Genomic DNA, 27250 nt, shown 5'->3' with positions numbered 1-27250 from the left:
GCCTCCCCAACCGGGTACCCCCTAGAGGCCGAGCACACCCCCCGCAAGCTTGGGCAGGGCCCAACCGCGCCCTCCTCCCAGCCGGGAGCGAAGTTACCAGTCCCCCTCGGGCCCGAGGGGGATCACCGCGCCACCAATGTCACAAATTGGAGCTCCAGACAAGTCATCCGACACCGCTGGGCTCCTCAAAACCTTTCCGCCAACGCTGCCAGCCACAAAATGGCGGCCACGCACGAGGCCGCCTCAAAATGGTGACCGGAGCAGCTCTCAGCCGAGTGTCTGCTCCTTTGACTGGGTCCGGGCGAAAAGGCTTGGCCCAGGGCCTGCAGCCCTTAAATAGGGCCAGCAAGCCCCGCCCGGTCCCCACGTCACTCCAGGCCACGTGGGCCTGGCTTTCCCGGCCGAAATCTCGTCTCGCGAGATTTCGGCCGAAAACAAAATGGCGGCCGCCATAGAAGAGTCCGGTGTCTGCCCGGCCCTTCTGCAAAAGCGCCGTGGCCGGTAAGTCGAGCCGGCGATAATCTCTAACTGCATCAGACCATTCTGGATTTTTTATGGAAAATGGCCAGCCAGCAGATACACTGCTATTTGGTGATAGTTATTTTTGTTGTTGCTAGCCCTCAGTTCAGGGAGGAAATGTGAAATTTTCTCCTACCGATTCTGTCACTATGGTTTATTTTGTGGGCATAGCTTGGAGGTCAGGTGGATGTGGCTTCAGGTGGGTGTAGTCATGTGGTCATATGACTGGGTGGGTGTGGCCATGTTGTCATGTGACTGGGTGGGTGTGGCCATGTTGTCATGTGACTGGGTGGGTGTGGCCATGTTGTCATGTGACTGGGTGGGTGTGGCCAATTTAGCAGTCCATTTTGCCAGGGAGTAGGAGGTTGGACTATGTGATCTCTGAGGTCCCTTCCAGCTTTTGCTGTGCTGTTTCAAAGCATCCTCTAAAGCTGTGTCTAGTGCTAGTCAGGCTTGTGGTCCTCCTTCCCTCCCTTCATTTTTTCTTTCTTTCTTTCTTTTTCCCTTTCTTCTGTGGGAAGCAATCCCTCTTCCAAATAAAATATTACTTATAAAAAAAGGCTCATAGAAAAACAAGGAAAAATCTAGCTGCTAACAAAGAACCTGACTGAAGCTCATTTCTCATTCCTGCCGGATTGTGATAATGAGATAATGATCATACAGAAAGTGGAAGCCTGATGTTTGGCTCCATTCACACAATCAGGCAAACAGATCCCTAGAAAACCCATTCAAGACAGGATATTTGAAATTTCCTCATGCCAAAATTTGGCAGCTAACAAAACACAGTACATTAGTACCTCTAGATACGAGCTGCTCCACATGCGAGTATTCCAAGTTACGAGCCACGACGGGAGCGAAATTTCTGTTCGACACCCAAGCTCAAATTCGTGATACAAACCGAGCTTCCACTAGGTGGCGCAAGAATCCTTGCTTCTGGTTATCTCGGCAGGGAAAAACAAAGTCTAAAGCCATTTGTTCCAGATACGAGTTGATCGACATACGAGCTCCGTTCTGGAACGAATTAAACTCATATCTAGAGGTACTACTGTAGTTGAATCAGAATGAGCAGCCCTACACTCAAGACCTGACACAGGACAAAAGTCATTTAGCCACAGTGGGAATCATCCAAACCCTTTTAGAAACACAAAGCCCATATTGCACAAAGCCCTAAACTTCAAAAACATAGAACCATGTAAGAATCCTTCCTTTTATCAAGTTTGTTATTCAGTTGAGCCAGAATGTCACTTTGCTTCTGCAATTAAAAACCTCCTTCCAAGCAGCTTCCGAAGGCTCTACAATTTAAAATGGGAGTCTCCAAAGTTTGCAACATTAAGACTTGTGGACTCCCAGAATTCCTCAGCCAGCCAGCTAAGTTTGGAGATTCCTGATTTAAACTGACAGCATTTGTTTTTCTTCTTTGCCAAACGATCTCCCGGCTGGAAAGTGAGTCCTGATTTTTTCCTTCTAACACCTCCCTCTTTCTTTCTCTTTCTTTCTCCCCTCCCTTCCCCCACCTCCCTCCCTCCCACCCTCTCTTTCTTTCTTTCAGGTGAGCCAGCAGGGAAAGAAGGGATTAAAAGGGGTTTTTTAAATAAAAAACCAGGAAGTGATGATGTCAGGATTGGTGGGCGGAACCTCGTGCTGCCATCACTACCGGTTCTCTGAACCAGCTATCACAACTGCTACCTACTCGCCCTCATCGGGCCGGGAGGATTTCACCCCTGCCTCAGTTTAGTTGTCCTGCACTGGAGAAAGCTTGAAAGAGGAAAGGATGCCTTTCTTCTCTGCTTCTTAAAGGCTGAACTACCTACAGTGTGGGAGATTTATGATTATCTTTCCTGAATAATAAAAAAGAGCAGCTTGTTTGGGGAATTAGATTATAGACCACTGCCAGACAGTCACGTCAAAGCACTTTCCTCCAGTCTGTGAGCTGGCAGAAAAGTTCACCAGCATAAATTGTGCTGCCCTCATTACCGATCCCTATTCTGCCGCAGCAGTGAAGCTAGCCAACTGATGCTGTCCTTCCTGTTTTAATGCAGGATAAATTATGGAAAATGATTGGATTTTCCTAGCTTCATTTCCCAAGTGTCACTTTCCAGGTGGATAAGAACCCACCAATCACTCTCCTTAATGGGTAATGGGGCGGGTCTGGGTGAATAGAAGCAGGTGCAGTAGTTGCCTAGCGGGTCATAGCCCTGGAAGTGCTCCACACCTATAATTTCTTGGGCAAATTTTGAATGATTTGGGGCTACTTCTTGCTTCCGAGTTAGCAGTAAGCCTAACTCCAGAAACAGCCTGACAGCACGGAGAAAGGCAGAGGATGAAGCAGGTGGGGATGACTAATTACAAGCGAGCTCTTTCATCAACTAATGCTGCAGGGAACATCAGTGCTGACAGCAAATGGACATGGCTAACCCCACCCAAAGGTTCACCAGAGAGTAGGCAATCCATCTGCCCCATCAAAGTAATGAGTATGTCCATCTAAAGTGTTGTTTGGTTAAAACAGTGGAAATTGCAATAGTGACAGAATTGGCAGTGTACTTTTTGGCAGTGTTCTTTTCCCAGGTCCAAGGTGACCTTTATGTGCAGCAAAGGGCTGCAATTTGCTCAAGATACAAATTGCTCAACACACAACATACATGTGGGGTTGCCACAGAGAGGAGGGGGCCACTTTATTCTCCAGAGCACCAGAGGGCCGGACGAGGAACAATGGCTGGAAGCTGACCAAGGAGAGATTCAACCTAGAAGTAAGGAAGAACTTCCTGACGGTCAGAGCGATCAACCAGTGGAACAACCTGCCTGCAGAGGTTGTGAACTCCTCAACTCTGGACACTTTCAATAGGAGATTGGACTGCCACTTGGCTGGGGTGCTTTAGGATTCCTGCTCAGGCAGGGGGTTGGACTTGATGACCTGCATGGTCCCTTTCAACTCTATCTATCAATCAATCAATCAATCAATCAATCAATCAAACAAACAAACACCGCACACACCTATAATATACAGGTAATCTTTGATATTCATTCAGCAACCATTTGAAATCTTCACAATCTTCTTCCAATTGCATCTGATAAAGTTTGCCCTCTCTGGCCTAGCTGTGCCGGGACTCTTTTTGAGGCTGTAGGAGATGATCCGTCTGAACCCAAAGGAGGGGGTCAAACACATCATCAGTCTTGAGTCCCTTCCCACACGCACGAGATTTAAGTCCAGCCCTCCTTGAATTTATTTGCTATCTTTATCAATAGCAATAACACTTAAACTTTATGTATAAGAGGGTAAAAACTTGGGTGTTTCTTATACACCAAATGTAGCCCCCCAAGCCCTCCACCCTTTGGCTTCTATCTCCCAGCAATTTACTTCCTTGCAACAAAGAGCACAGAGCCTAGTTAGCTACCAGCCTCCCAACCCACCTGATTCAGGAAGCTGCAGGCAGGCCAAGTGCTAAAACTGAAAGTGAAACTAGCTGCAAGGAGGTAAATTGTTGGGAGGCAGAGGCAGAATTTTATTTTCTTGTACTGAGACAGCTGAAACTGGATGCAAGGAAGTAAGTCAATAACCATAAATGTCTATAGAATGTTCAAATTATTAGACTTATTGTTTAAAGACTGCTTTATTTTTATTCTAGAACAAAATGAAGAAGAAATAAATACTTGATCTGAAGAGACCCAGTGCTACTTCCAGAAATTTTAAAGATCTGTAAAAGTGTAATCTGAAATGTATCTGTATCCTGTTTTAGTATTAAGGTAGCTGAGTTGAACCCTGACTTAGTCATGTTGGTGTAAATCTATTTAAATAATTGGGAGGAGTTAGTGTGACTACATTTAAGAAAACTTTCTGGCATTAATATACTGTCATAATGTACATTTCTACGATTCTTTGCTATTTCTATGGGTCAGGCACACATGCACAGAAATTCACATATCAGTGTACATTATGCTGTTCGCTGTATGCTGGGAGGCAAATTGTTGGAAGGCAGAGGCAGATCCCCCCTTTGTTTTCCTCCCCCAAAACTAAGGTGTGTCTTGTACTTTGGTGCAACTTACACTCTGGAAAATATGGTATATACTGCTTCACAGTGCTTTTACAGTCTTTTCTAAGTGGTTTACAGAGTCAGCATATTGCCCTCAACAATCTGCGCTGTAATTTTACGGACCTTAGAAGGATGGAAGACTGAATCAACCTTGAGCCTGGTGAAATTCGTACTGCCAAATTGCAGTCAGCCGGCAGTCAGCAGAAGTAACCTGCTGTACTGCACTATAACCACTGCACCACCACAGTTCTTTAGATGTACAGCGGTACCTCTACTTAAAAACGCCTCTACTTAAGAACTGGGTGTTCAAGATCTTTTTGCCTCTTCCTAAGAACCATTTTCTACTTAAGAACCTGAGCCCGGAAAGATTTCCCAGGAAATTTGAGATTGGCACTAAGGCCCGGACAGTTTCCTGCCATTCCCCCTTTAATCCCGGCCACCCCGGGCTTTTCTGGGCTGCCAGAGGAGCCTTTTGATGGCACTTAAGGAGGCTTTGGCAGTCCAGAGTGAATAAACATTTTCCTTTCTCTGGGCGCTTGGAGAGAGAATAAATCACTTCACTGTGGTGACTCCCTCACACTGCCTCCCATACAACTGGCACAAGGTTGCCTCCTGGAACATCTGGGTGCAGAAAGGCAAAAGGGGATGCTTTGCCCCAGCCGAATCAACTTGGCTTCAGCCAAACCGAGGAGTCATCACAGTAAAGGAAAGACGCTGACTACAAAGCAAGCGAGCGAGAGAAGAGGAAAGCCCTTCAGCATGGGAAGGAAGAGGAAGCAGGTAGCAGCAGTAGCAGCCGCCACCTTTCGGTCAAAGGAGTGGGAGGTTTCCCCCTCTCACCTGCCTGGGTTTCTCTCTCTCTCTGGTGCAGTGTATGGAAGGCGCATGCTCCTCCTCATCACCTCAGAGTCCCTCTTTTTTTTTAAAAAAGCCTTAAAGTTTTGGATTTTTTTCCATTCACCTCACCTTCTCCCTTCAGCAGTGACTGTCCTCCTCCTCCTCCTCTTCTTCTTCCTCTTCCTCCTACCCAAATTCTGAGCTTTTATTTCTTTCCTAATGGATTTGCGCGCATTATTTGCTTTTACATTGATTCCTATGGGAAAAATTGCTTCTACTTAAGTACCTGGTCATGGAACAAATTAAGTTCTTAAGTAGAGGTACCACTGTATATCTATATCTATATTTATATATGTATATATATCTATATAGATATAGATGTCTCAGTGGAAACAAAGTGTCTGGTCTTTCCCGTAAGCCATGCCAAAATGGCTGGGGTTGATAGCTGTTGATAATTAAGTACAATATATTTATATAAAAAAAGATGGCCAATAGGAGCGAGATAGAACCTGACCGCTGACTATATTATATGTCTCATGATCATTTAGGAAACATACTAGAACATGTCAATACCAAACATTATGCCAGGAGAAAAGTGTTTTACTGCTGCTACAACATGGGGAACTGCCATCTTTGCCGGGGTTTTGCGCAGAACATGCACTTGATTCCATGCAGATTGGGTGTCAATCTTGGCTTTGTCAGTATGCACAGATCATTATTCATTCAACTATCCATCCCCTGTGTGTGCGTGTGTGGCAAAAATGAAATGTTATAAACAAAAACCATTAGAAAAGCCAATTGAAACAGTTTAAAACTTAACTTCCAGGAGGAGACAATCTATAAATTATTTTTTAAAAATTGGCCATCTGACAGGCTGCATACCACCACTGGATGTCCAGGCCTGATGAGCCTTTTAAAGAACTTTCTGAAAGGTCAGTAGCATCAAGGCCAGCCTAACCTCGTTCCTTCTTGCATGGACTGAAAAAAAATAATTGGTTTGAAAAGTAAACTCCCAAATGGGTTGTGTTATAGAACACGAAGACCTATTTACTCATTGGATGCTTAAAGTGCAGCTTTAGACACTTGACAATTAAAGGGAAATAATTGGGTGAGGCAAATAGTTATGGCAGTTTTGAGGATTTCCCCAGTTTATTTATTTTCTCACCTTTGTCAGAGCAGCTGCAAAGGGGAAGGAAGGGGTGACTGCCCCTAGAGTGACAGAGATGGAAAGAATAATGGGGTCATATAGAAAGTCAGCATGCAGGCATCCGATCCTGGTTGCATTACGGACCTTTTGTTTACAATATTGGTAAATTTGGAAGTTTTCCTTCTGTGCTACAAATTCATTTTTGTTAAGAGCCTGGGACATTTGAGTGTTACATTTCTGAAATGTTTATAGTATACATTCATGGAAGTCATATTTTTTACAGTCCAAACTTGACTAAAAAATATGACTTCAGCAACCAAGTTGTCGAAGCGTGGAACTCATTACCTGACTCACTAGTGTCAACCCCTAACCCCCAACATTTTCCCCTTAGACTATCCATGATTGACCTTTCCAGGTTCCTTAGAGGTCAGTAAGGGGCGTGCAGCTGTGAGAGCAGTCATGGGCTTCCCAAGATATGCCCATGTTACACCAACACTCCGCAGTCTGCATTGGTTGCCGATCAATTTCCGGTCACAATTCAAAGTGTTGGTTGTGACCTATAAAGCCCTTCATGGCATCGGACCAGAATATCTCCGAGACCACCTTCTGCTGCATGAATCCCAGCGACCGATTAGGTCCCACAGAGTGGGCCTTCTCCGGGTCCCATAAACTAAACAATGTCGTTTGGCGGGCCCCAGGGGAAGAGCCTTCTCTGTGGCGGCCCCGACTCTCTGGATCCAGCTCCCCCCAGAGATTAGAACTGCCCCTACCCTCCTTGCCTTTCGTAAACTCCTCAAAACCCACCTTTGTCGTCATGCATGGGGGAACTGAGATATCTGCCCCGGGCCTATACAATTTATGCATGGTATGTTTGTATGTATGTCTGCTTAATAATGGGTTTTTTAAAAATATTTTAAATTGTAAATTATTAGATTTGTTATGAACTGTTTTATTGTGTTGTGAGCCACTCTGAGTCTACGGAGAGGGATGGCATACAAATCTAATAAATAAACAAATAAATAAACAAATGAACGAACAAACAAACAAACAAACATACCAGTGTGCCTTCCGTCCCCTGTCCAATTGTCTCTCGTTATCTCATTTATCTTTTCTTCCTTTCTAATATGTTCACTTATACTTTTATATCTTTTCTTCCATTCTTTTCTTTACTTATATTATTACATATCTTTCTCTTCAATGTGTATTATGTATTGGACAAAATAAATAAATAAATAAAAATAAAGTCATTAAATTTGATTTGTCAATCTTAGGTTGCCTGATTATTACCTTCAGGTGAATTCTTGAGATTATATAGAGCCTAAGTTAATAATAAAGTTTCCCTATTCATAGTTCCTAATGACTGTTTTTTTGAAGAAAGAATCACTCCTAAAGATGTTATTATTCTTGTAAAGATTGTTTTATTAGTTTAAGTTCTCCACAACAATGCCACATACAGAGATGGAAATGAAGAGAAACCATTAAAAGATAAATGTTACCATTGGTATCATGTTCTGTTACCTCAGCAATGCAAGTACAAGTGTAGTGACTTTGCAAAGGAAGTTTCATTGGAGAGGATGCAATGTGCAAACTCTTTGGAGAACCATAAAACATCCACTGCATTTTAAATCGTCTGCTTATTCAGACTCTTGCACTGGTTCCCAAATAGCCAGGAATGGTAGTTATGTTTGCCAGAGGCTTTTTGCTCCTGAAGGTAAAAGAGTGTAAATCTAGCAAGTAAATCAATCAGGTTGGCTGGATAAAGTGGATTTGAACTTGGATCTTTTGCTATGATAGCTCCAGATCTCTCTTTCAAAGAGGGGGGAGGGGATAGTTATTTGGATATGAGTGACAGGGGATAGAAGTATTTATTTTATTTTTATTTTATTTATTTGTTTTGTCGAGTATGTATTGATGGTATATAAAGATATAACAATATCTATATACTAGTAAAAGAGAAATATTAGGGGATGAAAAGCACACTGGTTTATTGACCTTTTAGGAATTGGGAGAGGTCAACAGTGGATAGCCTAAGGTAAAGGCTTGGGGGTTAAGTGATGATACTACAGAGTCAGATAGTGAGTTCCATGCATCAAATACAGTACTCAGTTACTAAAGTATCTCCTGCAGTTGAGTTTAGAGCAGTTTACTTTAAGTTTGTATCTGTTGTGTGCTCGTGTGTCGTTGTGGTTGAAGTTGAAGTAGCTGTTGACAGGAAGGATGTTATAGCAGACGATTTTACGGGCTATGCTTTGGTCGTGTTTAAGGCAACATAGTTCTAAGCTTTCTAAACCTAGGATTGTAAGTCTAGTTGTGTAAGGTTGTTTTGCCTGAAATCCTGGACTGGGGTTTCTTTGAAGGCTGTATGTAAAGTCTCCAATCTCTTTTACATCTATAGAACTGCAACTGTTTTTGGTTCTGATTTGGTTTAATAGCTTGTGATCCAATGTAAGACAGAGGTGGCCTCATTGAGGTACAAAGAGTGAAATGGTGCAGAAATATTAATCCAGAATTGAAGTTTGCGATCCTAGAGAAAAGCTGAAACAAAGCACCAGTGGATCTAGGAAGGGTCACTAATCTGAAACTAAAGGCTTCATGATTCTTTCTTTCTTTCTTTCTTTCTTTCTTTCTTTCTTTCTTTCTTTCTTTCTTTCTTTCTTTCTTTCTTTTTTCTTTCTTCTTTTCTTCTTTTCTTTCTTTCTCTTTCCTTCCTTCCTTCCCTCCCTCCCTCCCTCCCTTCTTCCATCCCTCCCTGTTACTGCCTTTCTTCTGGCCTGTTCTTATTCTCCATTGCATCTGGAAGGAGAGTCCAACATGGGTATTACTCCAATCCTATTGGTAGAGACTGAGTTAGAAATTTACATATTAATTGAGCACCGCCCCCTCTGCTCTCCCCATGAGCCAGTTTTAAAAACTCAGTCAATGAGTAGAGACACACTGAGTTGTAGCTTAAGGTTTTAATAATGTACAAAAATAGAAAATAAATTGTGAATAAGTTGTTGTTGTTTTTACCGTTTTAATCCCTTTGCTTTGTTTTTCAGGACATAAAGATACAAGAGGATTCAGACGGTCTGGGGTCTCTGCCCTCAGCGGGCACCACCCCCAACGAACCTCCTCAGGGGTCTTGCATTCCCCCAGAGGGAGCACCCCGCAGAGGAGCATCCAGCCTGGGGGTCCCTGGCCTCCGAGGCCATACCGAGGCTGTCAGCCGAAGGTGGGGGGGTCCGCCCCCCCCACTGGGAGGCTTGAAGCCGGCTCGGAATTGCCGACTTAGAGAGAAGGAGCCGAGCGCCTCACAGCTGATGGCAGCGAGCCGCTAAAAGGACAGCCGCCGCCGCGGCAGCCCCGAAACCGCCGATGCAGCGGAGCCGGACGGAGAGCCATGAAGGCAAGGAGCCTGCCGCCCCGGGCCGGACCGAGAGGCCCCAAGGCCGGGGGAGACCCAGGCAATAGCCCACGAAGCCGCGGAGGCTGGGCGCAGCCATGTTGGGGCTAATTTAGGCGGCAAGCGCCGTTTAGGCGCGAGATCGGCTGGCGGCTGGCCAATTAGGCGCGAAAGGGCTGGGACGCCCTAATGCGCACGCGCAAATCCCGGGCAACCGAGGGCGCCATTTTTTCTGCCGAATTGTGCTGACGAGGTGGGCCTGATAAGCTACCGGAGGTCAGAAAGCAAAGAAAACGTGATTTACATTGCCTGGCAGCCGTGAGTAATATGGAAGACACTCAAGGGAAGGAGGTCCCGAGCTCTCCCGCACCATCTAAGGAGAAGGTTAAGGGGAAGCCTAAGGAAAAGGCAAAATCCCATTCATCTGCCTCCTCCTCCTCCATTAAGGAAGCTGAGAAGCGCATTAAAGCGCTGGAAAAGAAACTTGAGGCGGCATTGCAGGCATCCCCAGCGGGGCTCCCTTTGGGCCAGAGGCATTCTTCAGAACCCCTATCACCAGCTACCTTCGGGCCTACAGGGGTGACATCAGCAGGTGATTGGTCCCCAGACCGGCAAGTCCTGCCCCTGCCCCAGAGCATGCCTTCCCCCAGCACATCATGGGCTAGACCAGGCTCAGCAGGCCATGCTGGAGGGAGTTACCAGGGGCCAGCAGCCACATTCACCCCCACTGCAGCGGGCTTGCGATCCCAGCCTGGGGCGTGGCAGAATCTGCCTCCAGATCTACAAGAGCTCATAGTAAATGCTTACTCACAAAATGTGGCACCGGAGGCCCAACAGTACGGGAGGCCCCCCCAACAAACGATGGGTTCGTGGTCGGCACCGCCCCCCTCGGGTTTGGGGTCCTTGTTAGAGGAACAGGAGCAGTTTGAGGACAGCGATCCGGAATTTGGCCTTTCAGAAGATGAAAATGTTCCTGAGCAGCCACCTTCGATTGGCCTGTTTAAACCGGCGTTGTTTAGAACCTTGCTATCCAAAGCCAAGCAGGTAATGAACTTGCCGGGCGCTGCTAAAACAGCGGAGGCCGCTGAGTCAGAACAAGCCTCGGCCTCGCTCCTGGATGAACCCCAACCCGAGTCCGACCACTTTCCCGCTTCAGGCATATTCGTAAAGGGCATAAAGAGACCGTGGCAGCAGCCAGCAGCGGCACAGGGCCCTTCCAACATCGAGAGAAAATTTTACACCTTTGATGAAGAGGTGGAAAAGCTGCTGGAATTCCCGCCAATTGACCAGCCGGTCGTGACGCTTGTCTCCAGCGCCTTGGTCCCCTCCGAGACTGGGGAAAGCCTCAAACCAGAGGAGAGGAAAGCGGAAACGCTGCTGCGCAAGGCGCACCTGATGTCCGGCTGGGGATTCAGGGCGGCAGCAGCCGCGTCATTTATCAACAGAGCATCACTAATGTGGATCAAAGAGATGCAAGCTCGACTGGGACCCGAAGACGGGCGTCTCCGCCAGGACTTAAGTAAATTATTGGCGGCGACCGAGTTTTCGGCGGATGCTACCCTCCACGCGGCTAAATTTTCCACAAGGAGCATGGCAACCACGTTGTCATCACGCCGGCTTTTGTGGCTGAGAAACTGGCAGGCCGACCTTAAGTCTAAGTGGCGCCTCGCCTCCGGCCCCTTCCAGGGCTCCACCCTTTTTGGAGAGCTACTGGAAAAGGTCCTAGTGGAGGACAAGGATAAGAGGAAGGTCCTCCCTAGAGCCAACAGACGACCGGACAGAAGGTTCACTCCGTATTCACGGCGTCAGTCCTTTCGATGGGACTCCAACACGGCCTCTAACCAGGGCCAACGCTCCTTTTCCCAAGGCCAGTACAACCAACAGGCCTATAGGAGCGACCGCGGCGCCTTTCAGGACAGACAGAGAGGATATCATCAGTCCAGGAGACCCTTTCGCGGAAATAATTCGAGAGGGTTCAAACGCACGAAGTGACTCAGCCGCACTTCAACCCCTAGGAGGGAAACTGCAGGACTTTGGCAGAGCCTGGCAGGCAACCTCCTCCGACCAATGGGCTCTGGCTACAGTCACACAAGGACTCAGGCTGGAGTTTGTACAGCCACCGCCAAGCCGCTTCTTACACTGCCCACTCATAAAGGACATTCAAAAGAAACTACAACTGCGCAAGGAGATCGCCCACTTACTAGACATTCGAGCGATAGAAGCGGTCCCGCAGCCGGAGGAGGGCAAGGGGTTCTACTCCATGATTTTCATCGTGCCCAAATCCTCAGGAGGCTGCAGGTTGATTCTCAACCTGAAGCAACTGAACCTATTTATAAAATACCGAAGGTTCAGGATGCACTCGCTGCAGACCATTCTAGCGTCCATCAGAAAGCAGGACACGTTAACATCCATAGACCTCAAGGAGGCCTACTTGCATGTCCCAATACATCCGGATCACCGCAGATTCCTGCGATTTTGCACCGAGGGACGGCACTTCCAATACAGAGCCATGCCGTTCGGCCTGTCATCGGCCCCTCGAACGTTTACCAAGCTCTTGGACGTGTTGACCGCCAGCCTACGGGCTCGATCCATCAGACTCATGGCCTACCTGGACGATATACTCATTTTGTCCAGGTCCAGAATAACAGCAGAGAGAGATCTCATCGAGACACTGCGTACGCTGGAACTCCACGGGTTCACAGTCAATGTGGAGAAAAGCCAGTTGACACCTACCACCAAGCTCCTACACTTGGGAGCGATTATAGATACTCAAGAAGGCACCGTGTCACTATCACAGGAGAGACAAGACAATATCAAACAATTGATAGCCAGTATCCAACGGGGACCAGTCCAGCTTTCCTTGCTGTCAAAGGTACTGGGAACCCTAGTATCTGCCATTGGCATCGTTCCATGGGCCAGATTCCATATCAGGACATTGCAATGGTTCCTTTTACCGGTTCAGAGGACCAAGGAGAGTCATTCTCACAAACGGGTTCATTTGCCCCGGAAGGTCAGGGACTCCCTGAAATGGTGGACATCGGCAGCAATCAGCAGAGGATCTCCATTCCAGACAAGGGACCAGATAATCCTAACCACCGATGCCAGTCTTACCGGATGGGGTGCCCACGTCGGAGCTCACATGGCTCAGGGACTGTGGACGACAGAGGACCTTACATCGGGCAACATAAACTTCCTGGAATTAAGAGCGGTATTCTTGGCTCTGCAGACATTTGCACCTCTGGTTCAACATCAGCACGTGTTAGTGCTTACGGACAACGTGGCGACCAGGGCCCACCTGAATCATCAGGGGGGCACAAAGTCGCAGCGTCTCATGGAAGAGACGGAGGCTCTCTTTCTGTGGGCCGAACAACACTTACGGTCCCTAACAGCAGAGCACATTGCGGGCGTCAGCAATACACAAGCGGACTGGCTGAGTCGGTCCACCTTGGACCAGTCAGAGTGGAAGTTGGATCCAAACCTTTTTCAACAAATAGTACAACGGTTTGGCCTTCCGCTGGTGGATCTCTTCGCCAGCTCCCGGAACACCCAGCTTCCAAGGTTTTACTCTCGATTCCCACAGCCAGGAGCGGAGGAGATCAACGCTCTCCGGACATACTGGCCGCCGGGACTGCTGTACGCGTTTCCGCCAACAAATCTGATACCACGAGTGGTGGACAAACTCCTGCGAGAGAGGGCGGAGGTGTTGTTAGTAGCCCCTCATTGGCCTCGGCGGCCGTGGTTCTCCGACCTGGTGGCACTGTCGGTGTCCCCGCCCTGGAGGATCCCGGACTGCCTGATATCGCTCAGCCAAGGGGAACTTCAACATCCCGATCCCCAGTGGCTTCAACTGACCGTTTGGCATTTGAACGGGTCAGGCTACGAGGATTGAAGCTACCAGAGAAGGTCATTGAGACAATGCAGGCTGCAAGACGTCCATCTACTTCACGGATCTATCAGTCGACATGGGCGGCCTTTTGCAGTTTCTGCGACAAAAGGAACCTCAATATTGAACAGGCTTCGGTCATTACAGTCCTGGAGTTTTTGCAGACGGGTCTTGATCGAGGACTAGCGCCCAACACCCTAAAACGACATGTGGCAGCACTCGCGACCATAATACGAGTGGAAGGAGTAAGATCATTGACTTACCATCCTTGGGTGAAGGATTTTCTGCGGGGAGCTTCGAATCAACACTCCCCACCGATTCGGCGGTTTCCCTCGTGGGACCTCCAGTTGGTCCTCAAGGCCTTGACGAAACCACCGTTTGAGCCCCTAAGATCTATTCCGCTGAGACTACTGTCACTTAAAACAGCCTTTCTAGTGGCAATTACGTCAGCTCGGAGAGTGTCAGAGTTGGCGGCCTTGTCGGTTCGCCCTGACCTTTGTATCTTTTACCCAGACCGAGTGGTGTTGAGATTAGATCCGTCCTTTATACCGAAGGTCAACTCGGAATTTCATAAGAAACAGGAATTAATTCTTCCAGACTTTTGTACACACGGCAGCCACCCGTCTGAATTGAGGTGGCATAAGATCGATGTACGCCGTGCGGTCAAGATTTATATCAGACGCACAGAAGGTTGTCGGAAGTCGGAAAAGTTGTTTGTTTCCTTTGCATCAGATAAGGAGGGACTTGGAGTTTCATCGGCGTCCATTAGTCGTTGGATCAGGGAATGTATTGCGGAGGCATACAGAGCCCGTAACCAACCGGTACCACCAGGAGTGACGGCTCACTCAACAAGGAGTGCGGCGACCTCAGCGGCCTGGGCTACTCAGGCGTCCATAGATGACATCTGCAGAGTGGCAACATGGTCGACGCCATCAACTTTCATTTGACATTACAAAGTGGACTCCTTCGCCTCAGCAGAGGCGGCTTTTGGGAGACGTGTTTTACAACGTGTTTGTTTATCTCCAACGTCCCTGACAAGACCTTCTCCCTCCCATGGGCCGTAAATCTCTGGTATATCCCATGTTGGACTCTCCTTCCAGATGCAATGGAGAAGAACCGTTGTACCTACCTGAACGGTCTTCTCAGTGCACTGGAAGGAGAGTCCAAACCCACCCGATACAGTTATGGGTGCAGGGACGCCGGAGTGGTCAGTTAGTCAGTTAATGGTTGTATAATAAAATTTGGTTATCCTCTTACTATGGTTTCTTTCGTTTTTAAAACTGGCTCATGGGGAGAGCAGAGGGGGCGGTGCTCAATTAATATGTAAATTTCTAACTCAGTCTCTACCAATAGGATTGGAGTAATACCCATGTTGGACTCTCCTTCCAGTGCACTGAGAAGACCGTTCAGGTAGGTACAACGGTTCTTCTATGATATTGTAGGACTGGGGCTGCTGTAAGCATCCTCTTGTTTCTAAGCTGCCTCATTTGTTTCTGTTTCCGCTGGCACTGAATTCACTATCAGAAGGATTGATTGCATTTTTTTTAAAGACCCTGTACAAAGATTAAAAAGCATAGTCCCTGCCTGCAGGCTTGTTCTCTGATAGGCAGAATACAAAAGAAAAAGGATTAAGGGTGGAGGAAACAACATTAATATGTGAACAGATCTTGTGTGAATGTGATGGCCTCTGGAAACAGCTCAGAACTACAAGTATAGATTCTGAAACCAGAGCACCTTCATCTTGCAATATGCAAAAGATATATCTTGAAAGCAGAACAAACAAAACTAATACTGCAAGGTTCCCCACTGAGGGGAAATTGAAAACTTTAAAACAAAAGAAAGAGGCCTTGTATGACATGAAATATATGATATTTAAAGGATGGGAAGCTATAGTTTTATTCTATGAAAAGTCTGCCATCTAGAAGTTAATATGCAGAGAAGCAATGCAATTTCACTTTATCAACCAGACTAAATCACACAGTCCGCAGGAGAGTTCCCTTTTGCTTCCTGCTTCATAGCAATAATTCAAAGTAGTATGGGAGATAAATTAAAAAGCAAAACAAAACTTTAAAAAAAGCACCCACACTTTGGTTATTATTGGGGCATCTCTCATGTCTCTGAAGGGCATTCAATGTTAAAAACCTATTGTTGTTTTTCATTTTGATGGCAAAATTAATTTTTTGCGGGAAGGGAGAGGTGCAGGCTTCTTTGTGTTGTAAAATTTGTAATGTTAATAATACGAGACGTAACCTTGCATTTTTTGGCTAAAATGTTTCACAACTGAAAGAAGTAATTGCTGGTGTTTGTTGAGCCCAAATTTTATTTATTTTATTTTATCTATTTATTTATTTATTTTGTCCAATACACAATACACATTGAAGAGGATAGACATCAAGTATTATATATAAAGAAAAGATATAAAAGTAGAGGAGAAGATATATGAAAGGAAGAAAAGATATATGATATATGAGATAAGGAGATTAGGAGAGACAATTGGACAGGGGACGAAAGGCAGGCTAGTGCACTTATGTACTCCCCTTACTGACCTCTTAGGAACCTGGAGAGATCAATCGTGGATAGTCTAAGGGAGAAATGTTGGGAGTTAGGGGTTGACACTACTGAGTCCGGTAATGAGTTCCACGCTGACATACTGACATAGCACCACATGTAACAAGCCTAGCCCTACTGCCAGAATTACGATCAGTATATGAGAACTGCTATGCAGAAGATTTGGGAGGAAACTGCAAAAGAAGAAAAGCATGTTGTCTGGCCTGATTGAAAAGAGAGCAGTAATTCCTTCTCTCCCAGATCAAGCCATGTTGTAAGGTTGGGATCATCTAGCAGACAAATCTTGTTCCAGCAGATGGCAGTAACTGCCTGGTATTGTCTAGGCTTGGAAGCTAAATGAGGTTTGTCCTCACTGGTACTTGGATGGGAGAGTGCTGGTAAATTCCAAGGCTCTTGGCTGAGAGAAGGAAAACAACTTTGGGAAAAGGGTGATAATCCAGTTCTGCCCTGTGGCCAAGAAAGTTACAAGGATACATTGAGGAGGATACCAGGAAATGAGCTTGATATGAAGGGCACTTTCTCCTTCTTCTCAAAGTCTGAATTTAGGGTTATTGTTCTTCAAATTCTGGAATAGAGATAATGATTACCAGTGATTTGCAAAGGAGAGATATCAGAATAATGACTCCACCCAGGGGTGGGTTCTGGTTTTCTTCGCTGCCGGTTTGCTCCTTGATGCTACATGCAGGCACATGGTTCACACTGTGCGCATACGCAGACACAGTGCTAAAAAAAACCAGCTTCTGCGCATGCACAGAAGCAAAGAACAGCTTCTGCACATGCGCAGAAGCAAAAAACAAGATAGAGCCAGTTCGGGGGCATGGTAGGCCTGGGTCCCTGACGTTTTTATTATCCAGAACCACCAAGTTACTACCGGTTCCATAGAACTGGTCTGAACTAAGAGGAACCCACCTCTGACTCCATCCCTAATAAACAGGGAGAGAAACATTTTGAGATATCTCACGAATGAAGGCAAATATAGGTGTCCCAGGATAGTTGATTGGATTTGAGATACCTGGCCAGTGGCCACCATAGCCAGCTGTCACAAGGCAGAAGATATTAGGCTACAGCAGGTGAATGCTGACCATTTTATCTGAAGGGAAGGGAATGAGAGCCCACAACATGCTTTTTCCGTAGCTGTTCCCACATTCTGGGGCAGAAGATATTAGGCTACAGCAGGTGAATGCTGACCATTTTATCTGAAGGGAAGGGAATGAGAGCCCACAACATGCTTTTTCCGTAGCTGTTCCCACATTCTGGAATGTTAGATTGCTAGGATCGAACAATCAGCGGCCGGATGCTTGGCTGAACAAAATAACCTTTATTGAATAGCAACAAGCACGAACGAGGCAACAGTAGAGAAGAAGAACTGGGAGATGGCTCAGGTGAGTATTCCAGGTGGTACCCAATCCCCAGGTTTGAATCTCCCGCCGGAGATTCAACCTCAGGGTCGGGGTTGATAGCCAATCTCCATGCTTGAATCTCCCACTGGAGATTCAACTAATGGGGAACATCCCGGCCAAAACCCAGGTCATAACATGGAACATTTTGCCTCCTGAAGAATGCAGTACAGTATCTCTATTATTGGCCCTAAGGAAGATCCTTGTTTATTATTCGGCAGGGCATTTGGATTTTCATGGCAATAAAGGTGCCTTTAGTTATCCTAGTTCTCGACAGATTGCTTATAAGTTATTTTTTTTGTTGGTATTATTGTAGACTGCCTTACATTTTTCAAAAGTATGTAAATTTTTATATTGTAGGTGTATATAAATGAAAATATAATCAGTCCAGATTGTCGTTGTAAAAAAAATACAGAACATTAAGACTGGTGCCTATTCCTTCCTCCACCCCTTCCCTCCTCACGCCATTTCCCTTTTGACCTGTGATGGCTCAGTGGTTAGAGTGCAGTACTGCAGGCTACTATTGCTGACTGTGGGCTGCCTGCAATTTGGTAGTATGAATCTCACCAGGCTCTAGGTTGACCCATCCTTCCATCTTTCCGAGGTCTGTAAAATGATTGTTGCGGGCAATATGCTGACTTTGTCAACTGTTTAGAGAGGGCTGTAAAAGCACTGTGAACTGGTATACAGTATAAGTCTTAAGTGCTATTGCTATTGCTATTTTTGGATCCCATCTTTTACATTGCAAGCCTCTAGGCAGGGATTCTGCCTTGCATCATTATTTCTGCGTAAGCTTGGGAATCATTTTGGTGGAATGATGAAGTTTGTTGTAAATAAATATTTAACTATAAACATCATTGCTGCATGATAAGCTGCATTCTATCACGCAATAGCTCCCGAAACGTATCAAATGTGTAGTGAAATAATCTGTATTCTTCCAAACTGTGTGTTTATTTGGCGGCCTGGGGCTTTGTAACAAACAAAGCAAAGAATCTGTCTTGGTTCAAGACATTCTTTTAAGCTGTCATTGCTATCAACAGCTATAATGACAGGCTTCTTGCAGAAATGAACAGAAAGGTAGGATTTAACCTAAACAAAAACGAAACTAAGGAATAGCCTTTAAACATAATGTGTTTCTTGATAAGCTGCTGTGAGTTCAGCATGCCTCAGCCTCTACTTTCAGCAGCAGGCTTTTTAATGTTTCCTCTTTGTTATTGCCCTTTATACTAGAAGTGATCTAGCGGGCACTGGAGAGAGGTAGCGACTTCCCTTCAGTTTCATGGCATCTGTCTTAGGGAGGGTCTGCTGTGCAATGCCAGGAAGATCTTAGAGGACATAACCCAAGGTAAAGGAAATAGAAGCATTATCAATGGGACATAGCATGCTCCTGGCACTGCCTGCTTTTAGTTGATTGGTTGTTCCTTAAAAGATGGTATTTAGGATTATCCTGGGATAATGCTTTTCTGGTAAGAACAATCCCTACCACAGCTGTTCTTTGCCATTGATGGGAGAAGATGTGACGTGAAAAGAAATGAGCAGATATCCAATTCTTTCAAGTGCCTGAGACCACTGGGTTGAGTACATTCCTGGGGTGGCTTATGGGGGCATGTAAGCCACCTAAGGCATGTACAAATCAGTTATTGAGCATTCTTAACACTGATGTCTAAGTTCACTCATGTTTCATTTGTTATTTTATTGTTATCATCTATATAGGCTGACTATGTTTTCTTAGATTGCAGCTTAAGTCATTAGCTGAATCACTCTCTTTTCTTTTCTTTCTTTTTTTCCATTTTGTTGACTATAAAGTTACAGAATAGCAGAGTTGGAAGTGTTGACTATAAAGTTACAGAATAGCAGAGTTGGAAGGGACCTTGGAGGTCTTCTAGTCCAACCCTCTGCTAAAGGAGGAGAGCCCATATTATTCCAGGAAAGTGGGTTTCCAGTCTCTTTTTAAAAGCTACCACTGATGGAGCACCTATAACTTCTGAAGGCAAGGTTAATTGTTTCTCACTGTTAGGAAATTTCACCTTAGTTCTAGTACAAATAAAACTTACTAGCTTTACTTGTCACTGGGTTTTTATGTACAGGTAAAACTCAGCGAATTAGAATATTGTGCAAACATTCATTTATTCAGTAATGCAACTTAAAAAGTAAAACTTTATTTATTTATTTATTTATTTATATTATTTATTTATTCGATTTTTATGCCACCCTTCTTCTTAGACTCAGGGCAACTTACAAGATGTTAGCAATAGCACTTTTTAACAAAGCCAGCATATTGCCCCCACAATCCGGGTCCTCATTTTACCCACCTTGGAAGGATGGAAGGCATCCTCGCTCGCTCATTTTGTAGCCGGCGCCTTTCCTTCACTATGATGACTCCTCGGTTTGGCTGAAGACAAGTTGATTCGGCCGGGGTGAAGCGTCCTCTTTTGCCTTTCCACGCCCAGATGTTCCAGGAGTCAACCTTGAGCCAGTGATGAGATTTGAACCACTGACCTACAGATCTACAGTCAGCTTCAGTGGCCTGCAGTACAGCACTCTACCTGCTGTGCCACCCCGGCTCATTATATGAGAGATACAAGGCAAGATTGTCACAATTATGACAAATTATGGCTTGAACTATCTTGCCTTGGATGTTATGAGTATCTCTTATATATTACATTTCACCTTTTAAGTTGCACTACTGATATAAATGAACATTTGCATGATATTCTAATTTTTCGAGTTTCACCTGCCTTTCAACTTTTATTGTTTGTATGTTTAAAGTTTTAAATGTTAAGATAATAAACTACGGGTCTAATAAACAGTGTAAAGGGGAATTCTGTTAAAGCTACCCTAAATTTTTGAATTCTTAATTTGATTCTTAAAATCTTTCATTCTTAAAGGTAGGCAAGCTAGGAGAACTGTTGTGTAGGTCCTCCAATAATGCTTTTGTAAAAAAAGAAAACTTTCCCCTAAAAGCAGAGGAGAAGTGAAATGCCCACTCAGGGACATGGCCATGCCATATTATATCATTGTCCTACTCACTGAACCTTATGCCATTGATTTGAAATTGGCCACAGGAGCGTGATATCGCTCTGGTTCTAAGTCAGGTGTTGGACAATGTTTCAGAGGTCATAGACTGCAATTCTCCTTTGCCTTCTGGAAATCTTTGATTTAGAGCCTTCGGGGGGAAATTTGGAGAGGAAATAAAGCAGGGAGGGGGGATGGTATTGGAGGCTTCTCTCTCTCGGTTTCAAGGTTAATTAAAAATAATAAAATCTATGAAAACAATATGGCTATTCTGCTACTGCATTTTGAAAGCAGGATCTTCGGATTCTGAGAGCGGGATGGTGGTGGATAATACATGTTATCTATCTATGGGCCCAAAGCTGACCTTTAAGCTGGCTCTTTAAGTGAAAGATTTTTGTGCGTTGATAATGAACAATTTTCTCTCTATATATATATATATCTCAAAGTAAAATGGTTCATTTTGCTGCAAAAATTAAGTGATAAATTTGATTCATTCAGATTTTAGGGGAGCCTGTTTGCTTGTTTTTGCTTTGGTCCTGCTTACTATTTGTCATGGCCCTGTCTATATGGTTGATTGCCACCTTTTCACACATCGGTCAGTGGCAATCATTAACCTGTGCTTTTCACTTTTCAAATATTTTGTATTCGTAACTGGATAATGGTACAGTGATACCTCTACTTAAGAACACCTCTACTTAAGAACTTTTCTAGATAAGAACCAGGTGTTCAAGATTTTTTTGCCTCTACATAAGAACCATTTTCTACTTAAGATCCTGACCCTGGAAAAAATTCCCAGGAAATTTGAGAGTGGAACGAAGGCCCGGTCAGTTTCCTGCCATTTCCCCTAGGTTTCTCTCTGTGGCGCATTGTATGGGAGGCAGCCTCACGTCAGGTGTATGGGAGGCGCATGCTCCTCCTCGCCACCTCAGAGTCCCTCTTTTTTTTAAGCCTTAAAGTTTTTGATTTTTTTTTATTCCCCTCACCTCACCTTCTTCCTTCGGCAGCGACTGTCCTCCTCTTCCTCTTCCTCCTCCTCCTCCCACCCAAATTCCAAGCTTTTATTTCTTTCCTAATGAGTTTGCGTGCATTATTTGCTTTTACATTGATTACTATGGGAAAAATTGCTTCTACTTATGAACGTTTCTACTTAAGAACCTGGTCATGGAACGAATTAAGTTCTTAAGTATAGGTGCCATTGTATATCTGAGTGTTAAAATTGGACTTCCCTGAGTTTTCTGAGTTCTCCTTTTCAGCATCACGGTTGGATGGGGCGTGTGAAAGAAAGAAAAGGTAACCAGAATATTTCAAAAAAAGCATCTTTATTGGGAGATCTGTCTGAAGAAGATGTGCCTGAAGAAAACCTTCATAAGTTCTAACTCTCTCCTTGAATATTGGCCTGCCACACTTTACACTATTCTATTATGCATTTTTCTAATGTGGAAAAATGGGAGGAGGATGGCGTGAGGTTACAAATTCCTTTCTAGAAAGTCAAGGTCTTTCTTTGTCTCTCCGCTTCTGCACCTGCACAGAAGGAGATGGGTGGACTCTGCCAGCATGGCAATGGAAGATTGGACAATGTGATGCAATTGTGGGCATGGGGCTAAGGGCTTGAACTTTCAACTGGGTGGTGAAACCTGGAGGACTTTAGATTTGGTGTTCACCCAGATGTACCAATGTGGCTCTAATAATAAATTGGGACTTTGAGGAATACTTTTGTTGCGGCCCGTCCGCTTCCTGCACAGCTGGTCACAGATCCCGAAGATTGAGAGATGGTTGTGGTGTGGTAGCATAGGCCCATGCACCTGGCACCTGAGTCCGATAGTGAGGAGGTTGGAGAGGATGTGGTGTCAGAGCCTGAAAACCAACCAAGGCCATCTACACCTCCTGAGGTGCATATGAGTGACTCAGGAGAAAAGGAGGAGCCTCGTCTTGATGCTAGGGCATGCAGAGCTGCTAGAAAGCAGGAATGGTTAAGCAAAAGGAGGTCTCTGTGTGAATAGATCTGTAGAACAATTGGCCACCCCCTTAGGCTATTTAAGGCTTAGTCACATCATGATTCAGTGTTGGAAATCAACTTTTGTTCAGACTTCTCTTTTGGATATTATTGTTTCAATGATGATTTACAAACTGGCAATTTGGACTAATTATATCCGGCTTCCTGTCAACTCAGAATAAATCCGTGAAGGAGATCTGTGTGATGAAATAAATGATCTGTTTGCTTTGGTTTTTGCTTGGACTCTGGCCCATTGTGGGAATGCCAATTAGCAGCTGGCACCAAAGAGCCTTATTTTCTGATTTTCTGAACTTTTAAAATCAAACCTTACTGCTCATAAAATGTTATAAGTAAATGCCTAAATCTTGTAAAGTCAGTGTGTGGGGGCATGTTTCCTAGGGGGCTTGTTGCTTTGGACAGAACAACTTTGCCTCAAGTTCCGATTTAATTTTGGATGCTATTTGGAACCCTGATGCTGTGTCACAATCAGAAGAAAGACTCACAAGTCTTTACAGAGTCTTTACCTGTAATTTAATGACCATTGAAGTTACAATGAAAAAAGTAGTTTATGACCAGTTCTCACACTTATGACAGTCACAGCAGTGCGTGATCAACATCCAGTATTTATGTATTTATGAAGGGTGCAGCATTTTGGGGTCATGAGATTGCCTTTTGTGACTTTCCCAGATTGCTTCTGATAAGCAAAGCCAATTGGGGTGCTTGTGATTCCCTTAACAACAGCAATTATTTACTTAAACTTGGCAAAAAAAGGTTGTAAAATTGGGTGTGACTCGCTTCACAACTGCTTTGCCGAGTAATGGAAATTCCAGTCCCAATTGCAGTTGTAAGCCAAAGATTACCTATAACTTCCAATTTTGGCTATCTTACCCTAGCTTTAAATGTGTATGATTGTATAGTTTAGCTTAGGGGTTTTATCAATTAGTTTAATGGGGACCGCCTGCTGTCGCATGAATCCCAGCGACCGATTAGGTCCCACAGAGTTGGCCTTCTCCGGGTCCCGTCGACGAAACAATGTCATCTGGCGGGACCCGGGGGAAGAGCCTTCTCTGTGGCGGCCCTGGCCCTCTGGAATCATCTCCCCCCGGAGATTAGGACTGTCCCCCACCCTCCTTGCCTTTCACAAACTTTTGAAAACTCATCTATGTCACCATGCATGGAGGAATTGATATACCCTTAGCTGCCTTTGATTTTTATGAATGGTGTGTTTGGGCTGTATGACTTTTTTTAATAGGGGGGTTTTAAAGACTATTTCAACATTGGATTTGTATATGATGTTTTATTGTTGTGAGCTGCTCTGACTCCTCGGAGAGGGGCGGCATACAAATCTAATAAATTATTATTATTATTATTAATTATTATTTTACCATTTTATATTTGACTTTCACTGTATCATTATATTATTTTATTGTTCTAAGCCGGTCTGAGTCCCATGGGATTGGGCGGCATATAAGTAAAAAAAGAAATTAAATTAAAGAAAAGAAAAGAAAAAAGGAAGGGAGGGAGGAAGAAAAGAAAGAAAGAAAGAAAGAGAAAAAAAAATTAAAAGTGTGTATTTGGTATATCTGATTGGAGATGGAGGATTTTGCTATCCTTGCCATTGTTCACAGTACACACATATAGAATGCATACTTGCTTCTGCCCACAGTCTCTTATGAAGTCAGTTCTTCCATAATTTTTGTGCTGTGTGGAGAAATCTAATTCATCCGACCAATAAGAGGAAGACAAAGGTTGAGTCAACCATGGTAAACAAGGCTGTTGTGGACATCTGTTTGCCAGAACCAATTACAGCCCTGGAGCCATGTTCTTCTTCCTTTCTTGGAGCTATTTTGCACTCACAGACAAAAAAAGGTGAAGAATTTAAATGGACTTGCTTGCTTCTCATTCTCACTTCATCTCGATACTTTAAGAGTTTTGAAGGGAACAAAGAGAAAAGCCTATCTCTATTTTTTCCAATTGCCTTTTTATTACTTTGCCTTTGTAATCAATTATGATCAAATCATAGAAAGTCATAAGGAAATTAAGAGATGGAAATTAAAATAGCCCATTATGGTATGGTTAATTAATCTAAAATATGTTGCACCATTTTCCTGGGCAGCCAGTCTTGGGTCAGCAGAGTGCTACCTGGTATCGTTCTGCCATTTAATTATTTCTGTGAATGGGATTTTTTGGAGGGGGGCTGATTGGGAAAAAAAATTCCAAAGAGCAGCAGGGCTGCAGGAGGTAGATTTGGCAGGGCAATAGATCATGCCATTAGTGCTGTCATGAAATATTTCAGAAATCTCTAACAATTTTCTCAGTCTTTTCATTCTTCTGATGTTTAAAACATTTTCTTAAAAATAGAATATTATTTATTTATTTTTTCTTGCAGCACGATGCTACACTTTTGATCATCAGTGCCCATAATCGTGTGAGTGAAGCAGGATACTGAATTAAGTAATTGACAGGTTGGTCCTTAAATTATTAAGACCAATCCAACATTATGTGCATCAACTTACTGTCACTTAGTTTTTCTGGAGATGTTCTGTTGTAATGATGAATTCATTTTATGGAAAAATACCAATGAGTTAATCTCTTATACAAGAATCCGCTATATGTGATATATTTTTTCACTCAAAAAAATGGCACATTGATTTTCTAAAATTTTTCTCCCTTTGCATAAAGCCACCCAACAACTCTACATGATATTTATAAGTGTTGCCCATATAGAAGCTATCACTCAGAATCGAATAGAAAGAATAGAACAGAATAGAATAGAATACTTAATTGACCAAGTGTGATTGGATACACAAGGAATTTGTCTTGGTGCATATACAGTGATCCCCCGCTCGTTGCGAGGGTTCCGTTCCAGGAACCCCCGCAACGAGCGGGTTTTCGCGAAGTAGCGCTGCGGAAGTACAAACACCATCTGCGCATGTGCAGATGGTATTTTTACTTCCGCAGTGCTAGCGAGGAGCCGAAGATTGAGGACTCAGCTCGGAAGCTGCACGGGTGTTTTAAAAGGTCTCCGCCGGCATGGGGGGCTTCTTAGCACCCCCCCAAACCCGAGTTGGGGGTTCGGGAGGTGGTAGGAAGCCCCCCATGCCGGTGGAGACCATTTAAAACACCCGTGCAGCTTCCGAGCTGAGTCCTCAAGCCAAGCGCAGAAGTTAGCCTTGAATCCCTTTGAATCCGGCCGCTTCTGCTGGATACGGGCGATGGGGGGGCGAGCTGCCACAGCCCCTGGCTTCCGCGCTGCTCGTCCCACCCACCGCCCGTATCCAGCAGAAGCTGCTGGATTCAAAGTGCTGCTGGGAGCCGCAGGCGAAAGGAGCTCGGGCATCGGAGCGCGGCGCCAGGCATTGTTCTCCGGACCCCGCCCGCTCAGCCCCGCGGCGGCCCTTTCCCTCTCCAGGCTGCGGGCGGGGTCCGGAGAACAATGCCCGAGCTCCTTTCGCCTGCGGCTCCCAGCCCACCGCCTGTCTCCTGCTGCCCGGTTTAGCCAGGACACGAGCGGCGAAATGACTTGGAGGAATGTGAAGCTGAAACCATTCCTCCAAGTCATTTCGCCGCTCGTGTCCTGGCTAAACCGGGCAGCAGGAGACAGGCTTTGAGTTTTGGCTGCGGGGGGAGAAGTAGGACTTTCCTAACTCCCTCGCCCCGCAGCCAAAACTCAAAGCCTGTCTCCAACGCGCGCTACGATCTTCCGGGCGAGCCAGGCTCAGTGACGGAAGGCAGCCGCTTGGGCCGAGAGGAGCCGGCCTTGATCCGCTGAGCCTGGCTGGCCCGGAAGATCGTAGCGCGCGTTGGCGGATCAAGGCCGGCTCCTCTCGGCCCAAGCGGCTGCCTTCCGTCACTGAGCCTGGCTCGCCCGGAAGATCGTAGCGCGCGTTGGCTGCACCGGCGGCGAAATCGCTCGCCGCTGCAGCCAACGCGCGCTACGATCTTCCGGGCGAGCCAGGCTCAGCGGATCAAGGCAGCCGCTTGGGCCGAGAGGAGCCGGCCTTGATCCGCTGAGCCTGGCTGGCCCGGAAGATCGTAGCGCGCGTTGGCTGCACCGGCGGCGAAATCGCTCGCCGCTGCAGCCAACGCGCGCTACGATCTTCCGGGCGAGCCAGGCTCAGTGACGGAAGGCAGCCGCTTGGGCCGAGAGGAGCCGGCCTTGATCCGCTGAGCCTGGCTGGCCCCGAAGATCGTAGCGCGCGTTGGCGGATCAAGGCCGGCTCCTCTCGGCCCAAGCGGCTGCCTTCCGTCACCTGATTGCTCTTCGCCGGCGGGATGCAAAGTGCTGGGGTGGGGGAGTGTCCTGACAGCCCCCCCACCCCAATGCTTCACCTCCCGCCGGGCAAGAGCGCTCGGGTGGCAGCTTCTTCTAGATACGGGCAATGGGCGGGACAGAGAAGCGGGGAGAATCAGGAGGCTCCTTTGGCAGCTGGGGGCTGCCCTGCTTTGTTGTTTTGGCTGCAGCGGGTGACAGGCAGCCT

This window comes from Erythrolamprus reginae, chromosome 1 (genome assembly GCF_031021105.1).
Source record: "Erythrolamprus reginae isolate rEryReg1 chromosome 1, rEryReg1.hap1, whole genome shotgun sequence".
NCBI lineage: Eukaryota > Metazoa > Chordata > Lepidosauria > Squamata > Dipsadidae > Erythrolamprus > Erythrolamprus reginae.
This window is presented reverse-complemented; position numbering follows the sequence as displayed.